The sequence below is a fragment of the Podarcis cretensis genome (genome assembly GCF_951804945.1).
Source record: "Podarcis cretensis genome assembly, chromosome: 11".
NCBI lineage: Eukaryota > Metazoa > Chordata > Lepidosauria > Squamata > Lacertidae > Podarcis > Podarcis cretensis.
In genome coordinates this window covers 26,601,029-26,618,617 of record NC_137180.1, presented here as the reverse complement: position 1 = coordinate 26,618,617, position 17,589 = coordinate 26,601,029, and the positions used below count along the sequence as shown (strand labels likewise).

General features: G+C 43.2%; 1 protein-coding gene and 1 long non-coding RNA gene across 8 annotated transcripts in view; one reads left to right on the top strand and one right to left on the bottom strand.

The window, feature by feature from the left end:
* The window catches only part of LOC307226945, a 41,269-nt gene extending 32,197 nt beyond the window's left edge, over positions 1–9,072 (bottom strand). For both annotated transcript variants that reach the window (XR_013843725.1, XR_013843726.1), the window contains exon 1: positions 8,732–9,072. This is a non-coding gene — a long non-coding RNA (uncharacterized lncRNA). The remainder of the gene's footprint in view (positions 1–8,731) is intronic.
* Positions 9,073–9,146: 74 nt separating this feature from the next.
* The window catches only part of PAM (peptidylglycine alpha-amidating monooxygenase), a 125,859-nt gene continuing 117,416 nt past the window's right edge, over positions 9,147–17,589 (top strand). For 3 of the 6 annotated variants that reach the window (XM_079995399.1, XM_079995398.1, XM_079995400.1), the window contains exon 1: positions 9,147–9,289. The gene's annotated coding sequence lies outside the window, so the exon portion shown is untranslated. The remainder of the gene's footprint in view (positions 9,290–17,589) is intronic. The other 3 variants (XM_079995402.1, XM_079995401.1, XM_079995396.1) reach the window with 1 other exon arrangement.

Below are 17,589 nucleotides of genomic sequence, written 5' to 3'. Positions count from 1 at the left end.
CAGCTTTTTATAAAGTCAGACTGCCTTGGCCAATGCTATCTGTTTGGACTGGTAGCACCTCGCTGGAATCTTGGGTGCGTTTTTAACTCAAGATTCCAATAATTAAACCAACAATTGTATATAACAGCATGCCATGTACCACGAAGTTGTAACCTACCTTAGGGCCAAGCTAGACCTCATAGCAATAGTGTGTGAATTAATTTACTTCTAATTTTTTGTAGATAGAAGCTGGTGGTGGGTGGGGAAGAAAACAAAGTCAGATAATGACCACTGAGCAGATGAACATGAGCTTTCACCTTTCCCTGGTGAAATCACTTCCATGCCAGAGGAAGTAGCCTGAATATTGTCGTCATTTAAGACCTTACCTGAAGACTGTAAGGTCACTGGTTCATGGGTCATGCCACTACCTGTCTACATTTCTCCCTCAAGTTGCAAAGTGAAATAATCACTATCATAATTAAATATCTGTAAAAGTGCCTGAAATAAAAGTGAACAGGCTTGCCTGCAGGCTCACTTTTTTTTTTTAAGGAAGCACAAGGGAAGAGGACTTAGGGGAGGAAAGAAAAACTTTGAACTTGCTTGGTGAAGCTAAAAACAACCTAGAAAGCAATTAGAGTAAAAATAAATCTATAAAATAGGCAAGATGAAGATAAGGGTTAAAAAAAAACAGATAAAGAAAAAAACATCAAGAAGGTAATGCAAAGGGGAGAAATTGGTTTTTTAGTAAGTTCTTAAAAGAGAGAGGCCTGGTAAATATATGTTTTAAAAAGTGTGTGCCACACATAAAGAGCCACACAAGAGAATGCATGAAGATAAGAAATGGCACAACAGAACGGAGATTTAGAAACTAACTTAGTATTTGATAAGTAAATGAACCAATAACATAATAAAAAGGAACAAAGAGGCATAGGTAGATCAGGTATGTAGAACCTGTGGCTTTCCAGAAATTGTTGGACTCCCACTCACGTTAGCACCAGACAGCATGGCCAATGGCCAGGAATTATGGGAGGTGTCGTCCAACAACCTCTGGAGGACCCCAGAGTCACCACCCCCCAGAGTAGAAAGAAACACATGGTCATCAACTCTGCACTAACAATGCAGGAAAAACTGTATCTGCAAAAGCTCTTTCAATCCTGCTCTTAAGGAAATAGATTCTGGTCTATATGCTGCAATCCAAATCAGAGGACACAATTAGAAGGGTATTCAAGTAAATAAGTATTTATTGCCTTGTAGCGCAATCCCAAAAATATTATTGCTTATATCGTCCTGTTTTACCCTATACTTTCCTGTCAGTCTCAATAAAAAACCCTATATTTTACTTGCTCAGAACCTAGAAGTACTGGAAAAGCCTAATAAATTTAGAGCACAATCTCATACAGTGGTACCTCAGGTTACATATGCTTCAGGTTACAGACTCCGCTAAGCCAGAAATAGTGCTTCAGGTTAAGAACTTTGCTTCAGGATGAGAAAAGAAATCATGCTCTGGCGGCGTGGCAGCAGCAGGAGGCCCCATTAGCTAAAGTGGTGCTTCAGGTTAAGAACAGTTTCAGGTTAAGTACGGACCTCCGGAACGAATTAAGTACTTAACCTGAGGTACCACTGTATATGTTTTCTGAGAAGTGAGGCCCGCTGAGTTCTATGGAGCTCAATGTCTGCTTAATGAGTGTAGAACTGCTGCAGCCATACATGAAAAGGGAGCAATTGACACAACAACATAGGACATGAGATGCATGGATAGTAGACTAAGAAACAAATTTGCATCAACTCTGAAGAATGGGTAAGTTAGAATAGGTTTATAACCTGTGGCCAAATGAACAAAATGTAGGATTACTAACATGATGGGGACTATTGAGTGGGAGTGTGTAATCCTACAAAAAAAGGACACTGTTGGTGTATTTCATGTCATTTCATGTCAGTTTGATTTCCTTGTGCAGCATAGATTGCAAGATCCCACTTGCAATATTCTTATTGCTTAAAATATGCTGCAACCTAATGTGTGAAGGTTGCTTGTCAGTATTTTCCCAATTTTGCGGTAAGTCAAACTGACTTCAGCCCTCAATATTTCTCAAAAAACCATAAAGATAACAGACAGCGGGAGGGGCGGGGGAGATATCCCCCATGGGTTTGGTACTGTTGCAGGACACTGGAAGTAGAGTGTTAGAAGTGGGCCATAATTTTTCAGCCACTACCTCCTAAACTGCTTTTCACAGCAAAATTCATTTGTGAACATCACCATTTTCTTTAATGGAAAATGTATACAGAATGAGTGACCCTGGTGGTCTTTTGAATTGTTTTATTTTTAAACCACAGTCTTATAACAAGGAATTAATTAGTATGCATCATTAACTGCTGTGTTGGGTAATGGTTTAATAGCTCAGGCATACTGCTTATAGGAATCTCTGCCTCTCTGCAGCTCAGTTCTTTTAGATTCTATTCTGCAGTGATCCATGTCCTTACAGACTGTACAGGACCACACAAACTGTGACAAGTTAATAGGTCATGGTTCCAAACCAGATCCGTTCAAAAGCCAAGATACAAAAAGCCAAGTTACAATGGTCCCGTCCTTAAGAGCTGCAGCAGATTTATTATACATATACCTTCCAACATAGGATACGTTCATGCTATCTCCACCTCATCAACACTCCACCTGATTAATTATAGTCAGAATCTATAATTCATGACAACTTGATTTCTGTGTCATTGTACATCAAAGCGCTTGTTTATGTTAGCACTCCCGCTGCGTCTTTCATCTTTCTAAATCAGAATGTGGGTTGTTGTTGTTGTTTTAATTAGAAATATGAATTATAACAATTTACACTCTACCAGTGTTAGTCCATGTTGTTCAAAAAAGGAATCTCCTAAAAAGCCAGGAACTTCAATTTAATAACTCCTTAGTGATGTTACTATTTTCACTCTGTAAGCTACTAATAAAGTTACTGTGGCCATCTATTTATCTTTTCCAGTTAATGAAATTACTTGCAGAAATACTGTGCAGAGAAATGGCAGGTGGTACGTGGCAAAATATAAGCAACCTTTCAGCAAGTGTGAAAATTAAAACTGGAAACAGTCAACATGCAACATCTCAATGATAGGGTTAGTCCATAGATTATCAGAGGATCACACCAAGCTTTGCATGTTTCCAGTTAGGGATAGTTTTCAATTAATACTCACTATACAGAGAACAATAAAGTGTGGGGATGCATGCAGGATCATTCTTATACAAATGGATCCTTGTAATCCTGGAAACTAATCCTTAGCCATAGACATTAGATGAGTGCTATGTAAATAGCTGGTTTCCCATTTCAGGACAGAACCACAAAGAAACAGTACCTGATACTTAATCCTACCAGGAGGCAAGTCACAGTAAGATACGTGTATTGATATTCACAGAATCATAGAATCATAGAGTTGGAAGAGACCACAAGGGCCATCGAGTCCAACTCCCTGCCAAGCAGGAAACACAATCAGAGCATTCCTGACATATGGTTGTCAAGCCTCTGCTTAAAGACCTCCAAAGAATGAGACTCCACCACACTCCTTGGCAGCAGCAAATTCCACTGCCGAACAGCTCTTACTGTCAGGAAGTTCTTCCTAATATTTAGGTAGAATCTTCTTTCTTGTAGTTTGGAACCATTGCTCTGTGTCCGCTTCTCTGGAGCAGCAGAAAACAACCTTTCTCCCTCCTCTATGTGACATCCTTTTATATATTTGAACATGGCTATCATATCACCCCTTAACCTCCTCTTCTCCAGGCTAAACATGCCCAGCTCCCTTAGCCGTTCCTCATAAGGCATCGTTTCCAGGCCTTTGACCATTTTGGTTGCCGTCCTCTGGACACGTTCCAGTTTGTCAGTGTCCTTCTTGAACTGTGGTGCCCAGAACTGGACACAGTACTCCAGGTGAGGTCTGACCAGAGCAGAATACAGTGGCACTATTACTTCCCTTGATCTAGATGCTATACTCCTATTGATGCAACCCAGAATTGCATTGGCTTTTTTAGCTGCCGCGTCACACTGATGGCTCATGTCAAGTTTGTGGTCAACCAAGACTCCTAGATCCTTTTCACATGTACTGCTCTCAAGCCAGGTATCACCCATCTTGTATTTGTGCCTCTCATTTTTTTTGCCCAAGTGCAATACTTTACATTTCTCCCTGTTAAAATTCATCTTGTTTGTTTTGGCCCAGTTCTCTAATCTGTCAAGGTCGTTTTGAAGTGTGATCCTGTCCTCTGGGATGTTAGCCACCCCTCCCAGTTTGGTGTCATCACGTATGAGACAAAGCCCAACTAAGGCTACAGATTATCTTTCAGATATGTGAGCTATACAAAACAAGGCGGCTTACCTTGAGCCTTGGCTGCCCCAAGTCAGGGATCAGCCATGAAATCTGCAGAAACAATATCATGTATTTACATAAGGATATCCACAAAGCCTGCTCTAATATTTTCCCCAGACACAGATATTTTTATACTGAAGTCTAGAACCTAACATGATTTACTCTACAAATCAGGCCCTGTAGGGTATTGTAACACTTGCTGAAGATGTAGATCCAGTGTGCAGCAGATGTGAAAAAGATGAATTCCATGCTAGGGATTATTAGGAAAGGAATTGAAAATAAAACTGCCACTGTCATCATGCTATTATTCAAATCTATGGTGCGACTGCATTTGGAATATTGTGTACAGTCCAGGTTGCCTCCATTCAAAAAGGATATTGTAGAGCTGGAAAAGGTTAAGAGAAGGGAAGCTAAAATGATCAGCAACTCCCCTATGAAGAAAGGTCACAATATTGGGGGCTTTTTCGAGAAAGGGAGACTATGAGGGGACATGTTACAAGTCTATAAAATTATGGAGAAAGTGAATTGAAAAAAGTTCTCCCCTCATTCTCGTAGCACTAGAATTTGGAGACATGTAATGCAGCTGAATGTTTAAAGATTTAGGACAGACAAAAGCAAATACTCTTTCATGCAGCTTGCATGGACCTTGGCCTTCAGGAGGCAGTGATGATCATCAACTTGGATGGCTTAAAAAAGGATTCCACAAATTCATGGAGGGTATCAATGGCTACTAGCCATGATGGTTATGCTGTGCTTTCATGGTTATAGACAGTAATGCTTCTGAATACCAGTTGCTGGAAACCACAGGTTGGGGGAGTGCTCTTGTGCTTGGTCCTGCTTTTAGGTTCCCCACAGGTGTCTGGTTGGCCACTGTGAGAATGCGACATTGGGCTAGATGGGCCATTAGCTTGACCCAGAAGCCTCTTCTTATGTTTTTTTATGTATGTTATGCAGCCAAGTAACCCACTGCCTTGCAGGACATCTTCAGGAGGAGAAAAGGCTAAGGAGCAAACCTTCAAAAATCCAAAGTGGAGTCTCTAAGATGGTTGGATGGCATCTTGCATGTCTTCTTTCAGCAACTCCTGCAGCCAAGCTGGTGCCAAATGTATTGCTTTGTTGTCCTTTGGACCACATCAGAAAGGCCGAGAAGGGGCTCGGCTCTTGTTGTCTGGGCAGCCCAGGACTTCCATACACACTGCCCAGCCTTGCACCCCGGAGAGGTCACTTTGGTGCTGCTAACACAGCAAAAACAACGCAGGAGGCAGCAGTTATGAATTACCGGTCTCTGCAGCCACAGCAGGTGCTGTGATTCTACAGCAGTTTGACTTCACACACCCACACCTCGAGGTGCACTCCATTGTTTCTCAAGACAGATAGATGCCAACATGTGGGCAAGTCACTTTCACAGATAAAACTGCAGATAATACCTCAGGATTGGATACTGTGATTCATGTTAGAAACCCCTGCTAGATCCTTAGAGCTTACCATAAATTAGCTAGTACTGTATGCTTCTTTTCTTCACCTGCAGGCAACTGGGTGGAAGTGCAGTTAGGTGCCGCCGATTTTCACGTTTGAGTATTCCTAGTTGCCTCCTGGACTTAGCACATGGGGCTTCTAAATCTCCCTCTGAGAGAGATTAACCACTGGGATTCTAACTGCGTTCGCATGTATTATCAGAGAAAGAGGCTACAGGCTTATTTCTTCTGAAACTGCACCTGTGCAAATGTCAAAAGAACTGGGACTGACAGAATGTTTTCAGGATCCCTGCCCTCACTGCTTCATTACATTGGGTTTAACGTCAGTGAGCAATTGTTCCTATGACATTTCTCAGTGAGTGCTTACCAACGTGCAAGATGGCAATCTAGATGTTATTAATTTTAAATCCATTTTTAAAAAAATCCTCTTGTTAGATGAGATTTTGAATCCAGTTTCTCTGCACTTGAGTAGCATGTCACAGCAACAATAATCTCTTCACTGAGTGGCAGGGTAGTATTCCTTAGCAAGTAGCTTGTCAGTAAGAAGAAAAGCTGTTGTTTCGCCTTGTTAAAATTTAAAAACTTGAAAGAGATTTAAAAAAAAAACACACCGTTAATTTTATTCCAAGGACACAACAACAGAGCTAACATCTAGAGCATCCCGAGCTCCTCTTCCCTTCATGTTGTCACAACAAATCTTCTGCCAGTGATTGATGTTGTTGCCTGCCAAGGAGCTTTTCCACTGAGAGCAATGTTCTCGCCTAGCCTCTGGTGGAGTTCATCCCCCTTCCTGGAGGCTCTCTGCAGTTGCATGGTTCAACAACAAAAAAATCTTGCCTGGAGACGAATACACCAAACTGGGATATGTTTATTTCAAGGCTTTCCCAGTGGAGAATGCCCTGAGCCCCCTAAAATGTTTAGCCTTCAACTTCCAAGTATACTACCCACAATAACTCAGCCATCACCATAATATCCCAAAAGGATATTACATTCATAAAACAAGAGGAGAAACGATTACCCTGAAGTACTAATCTTTTCAATGTATTGCCTACAACACAAAACGACAATACCTTTGAAATTTCATTCAAAAGACAAAACTGCACCCTGTCCCCAATCCTCAAGTTCCTTTGCATGAACACCCAAGAGAGAAACCCAAAAGTCAATTTTCTTCTCGCAGCCCCTCTTTAATCCAATAGATTCACTTTTGTCGTTTTCCTTGCAATACTGAGCACTACTGGCATTATCTGTGACACCTATGGGTTGAATTCTTTTAACCAGTTATTCTTCATTTATTTTCACAAAAGGAGATGAAACAATATACAAGAGTGCACAAACTCCCTTTCTGTCTACTTGCAGGTACATCTGCTCCAGTACAGCAATTAAATATTAATTCCAGAGCAATTCCCAAAAAAGTAATTAACTTTGCTTACGCAAACACTGTTTGCACACACACATATCACCAGTTTTTATAGTGTAGACCCAGAGGGCCTAAACCTTGCTAGATATCTCTAGGTATTGCTTATTTATTTCTTCTTTATTTTATAGCCCCACACACTCTGCCTCACTTTTCAAGCTGTATATAATACTGCAGTTGGCAAGCCAGCCAAAACTTAGAAGTAAAAACATGTACACATTACTGGCTTAAAATGCAGCAAGGCCATTCTTTTCTTTAGTTTGGATGAAAGCTAGCTTGGGGGTAAACAAACACATCAAAACACAGTATTTCATAAGAAACAGCACAGACACTGTATATATATGAACGGCGGCGAACTTGTGTACATCACTTCCCAAACCAGCAGTGGGAGCGCACTGCTGGTTTGGGAAGAGCAGGCATCCCCAAACTTGGCCCTCCAGATGTTTTGGGACTACAGTTCCCATCATCCCTAACCACTGGTCCTGTTAGCTAGGGATGATGGGAGTTGTAGTCCCAAAACACCTGGAGGGCTGAGTTTGGGGATGCCTGATGTAGAGTAACCAAGACCTAGGACAGCTCAGTTGGTAGACAGGGTCCTGGGCTTGGGCGAAAGATTCCTGCATTGCAGGAGGTTGAACCCATGGCTCCTTCCAACTCTACAGTAATATGATTCTATGAATATAAGGAGCATCTTCTGGTAAGACTGAGAGAATGTTGACTGAGATAATGCCCAGCAGTTTTGAGATGCCTTAAGAAAAACCAGGTCATTATCACTGGCATCGGCTACTACAGAGATATTTACGAAATGATGAGGCTGCGGAGGCTCAGCTCACCTTTACACATCTGATAATAATTTGTTGTTGTTGTTGTTTAATCGTTTAGTCGTGTCCGACTCTTCGTGACCCCATGGACCAGAGCACGCCAGGCACTTCTGTCTTCTCTGATAATATTTGGGGCCAACTACATAGGAGCGCAAACACCTCTTAAGAGAGGTCCAGCATGCAGAGGGGCACTCCCACAAGAAAATACTAGCTTCAGAAGAGGGATTTTCATAGAACCATAGAGTTGGAAGCGAGCCTGAGCATCATAACACACCTGTAACACAGGAACGGGCAGCTGTTCATCACGAGGATCGAACCTGCAACCTTGGCGTTGGCGCTGCTCTCTAACCAACCAAGCTCTCCTCCATTTGCACTTTGGGCCAGGTTTACCAATGCCGACATTACATCTGGCGATGTGGCAAAGGGCCAAGGACCACCTGAAACTTGGCAACATTCCTGCAAGGGAAGAATCTACCTGGTAAAAAGGAAGCAGCAATATTAGCACGACCCCAGTCAAGCACACTAGTTGGTTACACAGTGCGATAAGCCACGGTTTGGCACTGCCACACAGTTTTACACGAGGGCACCATGCTATACACCCTCACTTTCTATGTAGGGAATTCTGTCATTGTGTGTGTGGGGGGGGGTGCATTTTTGTCATGGGGCGTGTGTGGCGGATTTGTCGTCACCTTTGAAAAGAGGCCCTAGGCTATACGGAGCAGTTCCTTCTTAATAGTAACAAAGGCCGGTCTTCTTCCCCCTCCTTGTCCTTATCCTTGGGAAGAGCAGGGACACTCAGCGCACGCCGACGCCGCAGCCTTTGCCCTACTGTGTGCACTTATCTCCCTCCACCGCAAAAAAATAAAATAAAAGGAGGGGGGAAAGGCCTCCTCGGAGCTCGCCGCCTTTCTGCCGCCCACGGGGGCTTTTTTCCTGTCAGGCTTCCAAGCCTGGCGCGCCTGAGCAAAACAGAAGCTTCCTCCGCTCGCGGCGGCTGGGCCGCCCCGCGTTTTGGGTGGTTTGTTTTTTTCCTTCGCGAGGCGGAGCTTCGCGCGCGGGCTGTGGGAGGGCGCGAGGGCGGGCCTGGCGGGCTCCGAGGGAGGGACGGGGGCGGGCCGAGGCTCCTCTAGCTCCTCTCGGCGTCAGCAAGGCAGCCGCGGCCGCTTGGGCGAGTCGGTGAGGGGGGGAAAAGAGCCTCAGCCGTGGTCGCCGGACAACACTTGAGGCGAGCGGCCTTCGGAGTGCGGGTGAGTAGCCGGGGTGGAGTGGGGGGAAAGGGCACGGGGGGGAAATGGGGGCTTCGACCTCCCTCGCCGTCGGAGTCGCTGAGGGGAGGAGGAGGAGGAGGAGGAGGAGGAAGGCAAGTTGTTTCCGTCGCCTGGCCAGGGCGGACGGGCGGACGCTCCCGCCGCCCCCGTCGGGGCACATTTCTCCTCAGCGAGGGGTCGCCCCGCGCTGTCCGCTCGCCAGCAACTCCTCCGACTTCGTTTCCCCTCTTCCCTCCTGGACTCCCGCCGGGTGTGTGGGGGTCCCAGCTGGGCACCTGCCTCTGCCCGCCTTCCCTCCGCTTTCGGCGGCGGCGTGCGCGCTGCTGCGTGTGCTTTTCCTCGCCCGCTTTTCCCCGGCAGGGAGGGAGGGATCTCGGCGGTTGCTGCTGCTGCTGCTGCTCCCGCTGCTGTAGCTGCAGCTTCTTCTTGTTTTGCTGTTGAGCAACTTTTTCCCCTTCCTCTCCCCGCCGCTTTCCCGCCCCGCGGTGCCTTCCTTGGACGGTGCCCGTCCGGAGGTGGCAGGCTGGAGCCCAACTTGGGCGCTGCCGCCGTCAGTGGGCACGTCAGGATCAGGTCTGGGCGAAAAGAGGGGCGACCCGCTCGGAGGCCGCCAAAGAGCTGGCAGCTTCCTCGGAGATTCAAGGCGGGTTTATTTGTTTTGCCCATGTTGCTGCTCCATTTCCTCCTCCTGTCCTGTCTGGTGGTTATGGTTGTTTCGGGAGATGCTTTTAAAGATATTGTGTCTGGACCAGGAGGAGAGAGCGTCTGCGGCATCATCGGGCAAAGAAAAGCGGTTTCCCTGGGGAAATAATAATCCTTTTTTTGGTAGCGGCTGGCGAGGGAGTTGAAGATCGTTCAGTAGACAACAACCCCCCTCTTTTTCTTCTTCTTCTTCGTAGGGGTTTATCGCTTGCATACACTCAGCTGTCCCTTTTCTCTATCCTTCCCCTACGCGATCTTCTATGTTTTCTTTATTTTTTTGAAGTTTCTGACTTCACGCATTAAGATTTAATCCGTTATTTCCGACCCACTGAAGAGACAGGAGGACCAGCGTTATTGCTCACAGTATGAGTGTTTCTCTCCTTTCCCCCACAATTTGGTAAGGAAGCCGGGAAGTGAAAGGCTGTGCTTTTCTTTTCAAAGTTTCCCATGCCGCCTCCGATTAATCCTAAAACCGCTGCTGCTGCTCAAAAGACTAAAAGCCTGCTGGACGCTTTGGAGTGTATTTCATTATACACAGGGCATGCTTGTTAGTTTTTGCAAAGAATGCTATAGGAAGAGAGCCTTCAATCTACAAATGCACCATAACAGCTATCTTAACTAAATTGCACAAATATTATCAACTTGTGGGGAAGTAATGCATGTGACTTTCATCATCTACCTCAGTAGTCTTCATAAACTATCACTCCTATTATTTATTGAAGTGCACTATTGTTGTGTATGGTGCTTTATGGCAGGGGCAGATTGCCTCTGGTCCTCCAGTTGTTACAGCTTGCATTATTTCTGACCATTGGCCATGCTGGCTACAGTCATTGTAGTTCAGCAACATTGGGGAGGGCATGGGTCAACCGCTCCTGCTTTACAGGATACAAGAAAACTGCTTTCTGCCCCAAGGAGCTTGCAGTCTAAAAGTCACAACAGCAGAAGCAGGGGAGTGGAAGCAGGGGTGCTGACAGTCTAAAAGTCACAACAGCAGAAGCAGGGGAGTGGAAGCAGGGGTGCTGACAGTAATAATGTGCAGTTATTTCAGTTACATGTATTTAGGCTTAAATACAATAGGGTGTGGTAACTTGAGGGTTAAATCTTTCCAGAGCAGAACAGCAGAAGCAGGGGAGTGGAAGCAGGGGTGCTGGCAGTCTAAAAGTCACAACAGCAGAAGCAGGGGAGTGGAAGCAGGGGTGCTGACAGTAATAATGTGCAGTTATTTCAGTTACATGTATTTAGGCTTAAATACAATAGGGTGTGGTAACTTGAGGGTTAAATCTTTCCAGAGCCAGAACATGATTTTACTCCAGCTTCTAACATGGTACCACTTTGCTTTATTTTTGCTAAGTACATCCCTCCTTTTTCTCTCCATCGCCCTCACCTACTTGTTACTCTGTTCTTGTCACCTCACTTTTCTTAATCTTTCTTTCTCTGTCTCTTAAGTACAGCTGAACTCTAAACAAAATAAATGAGAGTGGGTGCTGCAGACCCACCTTTGTTGGGGGTACAATTGAATTTGGATGCTGACCCCAGTAGTGTCAGACTCAGTGATCTATGATAAAATGCTTCTTAATATGCCACTTTCAATTTATCAGAACTGCAGTGTGTTTGGTTTCAGGCCACGCTGGGGACTACTTTTGCAATTAATGTTCATTGAAACCTTGACAAGTATAAGCTGCTGAGGGGTAGGTGTGTGGGAGGGAGAGAGAGCTTGGCCTCAAGGCAAATATACAAAATCCCTTTAAATCTATTGCCTTCATGTGTATACAAATAACTGTGGTCTTAATTCTGCAAACATGCAGACTCTTTTTCCATTTTTGATCGGTGTGCTACTAACCACATCAAGGTTGAAAAATTGGAAATGAAGAGCAACTGAAACCATGCTAGCACTGAACAATTAGTTTCTAATTTTAAAATGTTTGATCAAGCCAAGCTTTTGTGTTTAAGAGACTCACAGCACAAATCTACCCAAAAGTTAGTCCCATTGAAGTCAAAGAGGCTTACTCATACTGAAGGGTTAGGATTGAGGCCTAAGCAATATTGACTCATATTAATCTCCTGGACTGAACATTACCTACTCCTAGGCTAATTGAACTTAAAAGTGTTTTAGAATTGGAGAATAACAGGAATTTATACTACCTTCAAAATTAGCTTCTTTCTCACACAAGGTGCTAGTCTCTTCTCTCTCTCTCTCTCTCTCTCTCTCTCTCTCTCTCCGCCCCCCCCCCCATTTTAACAGGTTGCAGAAGAGTAGAGAAGTCACAGGCTTGCTAACAGTTACTGATAATAGGGCAAGATTTTACTTATTTTTATCAAAGTTCTATGGAATGTTTTAGAATTCAACTTCACAAATTTCACTGCACTACTGAAATAGTAACTTCTCAATATAAGTTATGGTTTCAGGAAGAATGGTGAATATATGGTTCCTCTTTGATAAGTAGTGCTCATCAATATTAAGCATATATATTAGTGTTTAGTGTTCGTGTTGACCTCTTGGAACACTTAAGATTAGGGTGATTTGTTCTGGTTTTATATGACCCACAGATTTATTTATTTTTAATCTCAGAGATTATAAATCTTTGAGTAAGATTAAATAGGTACCATAAAATAAATCTGGCTAATTAGTGGGAAACTGTAGTAGAATTGGATAGTATCTGGAACTGGAATAAACATGTATTCTCTGTTCACTCGTACTTCCATTTTCCTCTTTACCTGTGTTTTCTCCTGTATTGAATTATACACTGTAAACTCATTGGGCAGGAACCTATTCTCTTACACTTTCCAAAGCACTGTAGAGTACATCACTATAGAATATAGACAGATGAAAATTCTGGTAGTGGTAAAACTTACATTACTTCCAAAATGTCAAAACTTCCCACAAAACCTGAACCATATTCCATATGGGTAGCTGCTTTGTATGAAGCAATTATCAGAATGGTTATGAATGTGATTGATTGCCTTACCACTGATTGGGCTGCTTTGATGTCCAGTTTGCCAGCATTGACTTAGTACTGAGGGGAATGGAAGGAGATTCACAGGAAAGCTGATGATATTTCAGAATTTATTATGAGTCAGGTGTGAACCTATGAGCCTATCAGTTGGGACAGTGGACTGGTAGAGAGTAAGGTACCTGGGAATTATAAGTCTTAAATGTGGAATATTGGAATTGGTCAGCTGGCTGCACTAAAAGGAGTAAAGCAATAGTCTTTTGTGGTTTTTGGATCCTAAATAAGTGTTTGGGGAGAAAGGTATTCAGAAGGCTTGAATAAGGTGCTCAGCACAGCTTTGCTGTGGACTGGGCATTTTCTGTCTTTCTTGAGACATTTCCAAATCCAAGTTGTCTTTATTGTTCATTCATGCTGGGACATTATTTCGCTCAGTTCATGTAGAGCAAAAAAGAGGCAACAGCGCTAGCATACAACAGGAAATAATAATCCAGGATTGCCGAAAATGGCAACATGTTATTCTTAAATCTGTGCACACCTTTTGCAAAAATAAACTCTTTCTCAGGGAGAGTATAACAACAAATCTATCTATTCTCTTTTGCAAACTAAAGCATTTTAACATGAAATTACTGGCCATATAATGCTGCTCCTCCATTAACTATGAATCTGTTTGGCAGACCATGATTCATCTTTCAGATAGCAACTGTATTTGGTGGGCAATTTGCCTAAATAATCTGGGTCTTGTGTGTTTTATGTGCCTGTTTGCCTTCTCCTCTGAACCGTTGCTCTGGCATGAGCAGGAGAAGTACAGTTAGTAAGCTGCAAGGCAGAGGGAGTAATAGACTGCTTGGAAAGCCTGCAGCCTTTCACTGAGAAGAAATGTTATCTGACTCATTAGCTGATTCTGGCAGATCTACTTTTGAATTTACAATGCTTTCCTGAACTCCGGTGGGTGCTGTCCACCAAGAATTGCCATAGCTCAACTTCTCTTCCTTTCTTTGGAAACAGTACATTTGAAGTATTTCAGAGTTCTCCTATTCTGAGTAATGCCATATGTTTCATAAAGGTTTAATTATCTGTATATTAAATTTGTTACTAACCAGCATAAAGTCACGGAGAGTATCTTACCACCCTTGTGTGAGCATTACAAGTAACTGGTCTTTTTGCCAAGTTGGAAGCTGTAGAGGTTGGAGGGGGAGCCTCATCCTCCCAATGTTTGGACATCAGTCCCTGTCTTCTCTCAGCTCCAAGATTGGGAGGAAAACTGAGAGTTCATTATCCAGTATGTCATGCCATAGCTTGGACTAGCAAATGCCCCGCAATGCTTTCCTGTGGGAAAGACTGACTGGGCAATTATTTGGCTACGTGGAGAAGAGGTGGCTAGTGCACTGTACTTCAGAGCAACCAAACTAACTAGAGCATACAGATCTTTTTCTACATCCGTACTAATAGGAAGGTGGGTGGGAGGGTGTTCTTGGCTATTGCATCTGAGCACTCCCTACCTGTTTCTCATAAGGGGTTTCCTGGGATGTGGGGGTAGGAACCCACTGATTGCCCTTCTTGATTTTATTAGAAGCACAGACAACCATTTTGGACCCCTTGATATGTAACTTATTCTCTATGAATACTCTTTCTTTGACAAAGATTTTGTGTCCATTGGTGGTGGTTGGCATAAAATTGCATCAAATTCAATTAGTTTTACTATTGTCTGCTACAGTTTTTCTAATACTTGGGTGTTTTTTGTTTTGGGCTTGGCATTTTAAACTGGAATCCTAGCTTCTTATCTATGACTTTTTTTAAGCTGATAGTTTGCATAATATAATATACACCCTTACCATTGACTTTGGCTAGCATTATTAGCATCCCTGTTAATCAAGATGATGAATTTGACCTATTGGCTAAGCAGGTCATCTTGAGTTTAAGCAGATTCTCTTAGGCCATGCTAGTATTTTCATAAATATGTGCTAATAGGTCTATGAGACTTCTGTTTAGTATTAAACGCTTAGAACTGAGTGCCACAGTGTTATAAAATCTGCATTCCACAACACACACTTTAAAATAGTCTGTGTTAAGGAACTTTAGTTTGAAAGCAAATGTAATATAGATATTACAAAGTTATATACCTTAACTGTGGCCAGTTCTGCAAGACCCCTCTGACATCAGAGCAAAACTAAGAATGAAGTGCCTAATTCTGAGTTCATTAAATCTTCATTTGCTGCACATTTTCTGTCTGGAAGTTTTGGCTCTGAAGGCTTCTGTATTCTGAGCAATTAGTTACTCATTTTTGAAAGGTTTATTTCAGGTATTTGGAACCTGTGGCCTTCCAGATGTTGGACTACAGCTGCATTCATACCTGTTTGGCACAGATGGGATTGGAGTTTTAATAGCATATGGAGGGCTGCAAGTTCCACATGCCTGGTTTAATTATTGTAAAGTAATTTAATCTCAGGATGGCCAAGCATTACTGTGATTGTCTCACAATCCCATTGGGATTTGGTGAGTATAGCCTAAGAGTATTCAGAAAACATTGAGGGAAGTTTTTGGTTGCTAGGCATGTTCAGAAAATCCTCATGGTTTTGTGAGCTTTACCAATTTACTCCACCACCATCCGGGATGCAAAGAGAGACTAACTAGGATAGGGAGAGAGTGCAGCTTCCTTTCCTGCTATCCCCTCCCTCTCTTAAGCCTTAAGAAAGTCAAAATAGGCTCATATTGGGGAGCAGGGGAATATAGCAGCGGGGGGGGGGGGAGGGAAATTGAAACAGCCAAATGCAAGTGACATGAAGAGTATAATTTTCTTTTTCTTTCTAAGGCTTGTGGGTTGGGATACAATCCAGATGGGTCCATTGCAGGAACTGAAGCACATTTGCAGCCATAACATCTGCCAGCTACTTCCAGACTTTAGGGAGGCCTTTTCTGCCTGCTCATCCTCTTTCCCCCTAACTTTGAGTCCTTGAGGAAATGAAGATGCCTTAATAGATTGAGGAGGGTTGAATTGCGAGCCGGTGCAGGGCCAGTCAAGGAGGCCCTACTGTACCCGCCTCAGTTGAGCTCATCCTTTAACAATGAACAGGTGCTTGTATTGTTATGCATCCCTGACTGAATTATTGTGACACCCTAATTTAACCTGCTCTGTTATGTGAACAGTTAGATCTGCTCAGAACAGTATGTAACTAGAAAGGCAGCAATATTTCAAACAACTCATTCCTTAGTCATCAGCTAGTTTTGCTGGAAGGAGACTTTAAGGAGGCACCAGCCTTTCCTCTTAAGATCCTGCCAGAAAGCTCTGTTATAACAGCTGCTTCCTCCATTCCCCTTCTTCCTCAGTACAGTGGTACCTCGGGTTACAAACGCTTGGGGTTACAAACTCTGCTAACCCAGAAATAGTACCTTGGGTTGAGAACTTTGCCCCAGGATGAGAATGGAAATCACGTGGCGATGGTGCGGCAGCAGTGGGAGGCCCCGTTAACGAAAGCACACCTCAGGTTAAGAACAGTTTTGGGTTAAGAACAGACCTCCAGAATGAATTAAGTTCATAACCTGAGGTACCACTGTATTAGCATTTGGGACTAGTTTTGGCCCAAGGCTGTCAGTTGCTGATTGTTAGGCTTTTAGGTCTCATAAAAAGTGTTTTACCATATTTCGCTGTTTCTCATCCTATGGAACAAATGTGACTGCTAAGTGCTTTATGCACAATAAGTATGATTTGGTTTTCTTCAGTTTACTGAATATTTTACTGTCTCTAAAACAAAAGGTAAGGCAATAATTAGAGAGTGGAGTGATCTGTGTAGGTATCCAGCTGTGTAAATCTGTTGCTGGCCTGGCATTGTTGCTAGTCTTTGCTTGCCCTGGGGTAGTGTTCTTGCTTCTGATGTGCAAGGGTGTACAACTTCAGTCAGCTGTCAGCCTTGCAGCATCTGATTATTTCTGCCAATCTGATGTCAGTTTGAGGACGGGGAAAGTACTTACAAGAAGAAATGCTGTGACTTAAATATTACATGCTCCAGACAGGTGGAGAGGCAGTTATCTTTCAACCCCTGGAGCTCTTGTCAGGTTCCATTTTATATGGCTAACGGAGTTGCTCAACATGCATCCAGTACCTTAAAATATGCATGGGATGAATGTGTGTGAAGCTATGTTCTACAAAGGAACTCCCCTCACATGTTATATTGACATACTAGGAGGTCAAGTGGTAACAAAACTAGACTGGTCTCATATTTTAAAAATCTAGTATATTGAACATCTGAATCCTTTGAGAGTTTGAAGTTTGACTTTTTAAAAAACCTCCAAAGTTGCAAGTATTAGTGTTTAATACAGAATATGTGCCGTATGTGGTTCTGTATCAAAATCTCACTTGACTCTGCAATTCTGGTGCTGAGACTATGGAAAGCAGCACCAGATATGGATTTCTCAAAAATCTTACTAGCTTTGTTCTAAAGTGCATCAGACTTCTTTATCCTTTCCCAAATTTTAGATTAGATTTTTAAATCTTCAGCTCACCCTACCTTTTTATCAAACCTTTGTTGCTTGTGTACCAGTCTGCTGTCATGTGGAAGCAAATCCCTGAACCCGTTAGTCGCCCCTCCTCTTTTTAGTCGCCCCTCTCTTTCTTGCAGCTATTACCATGTT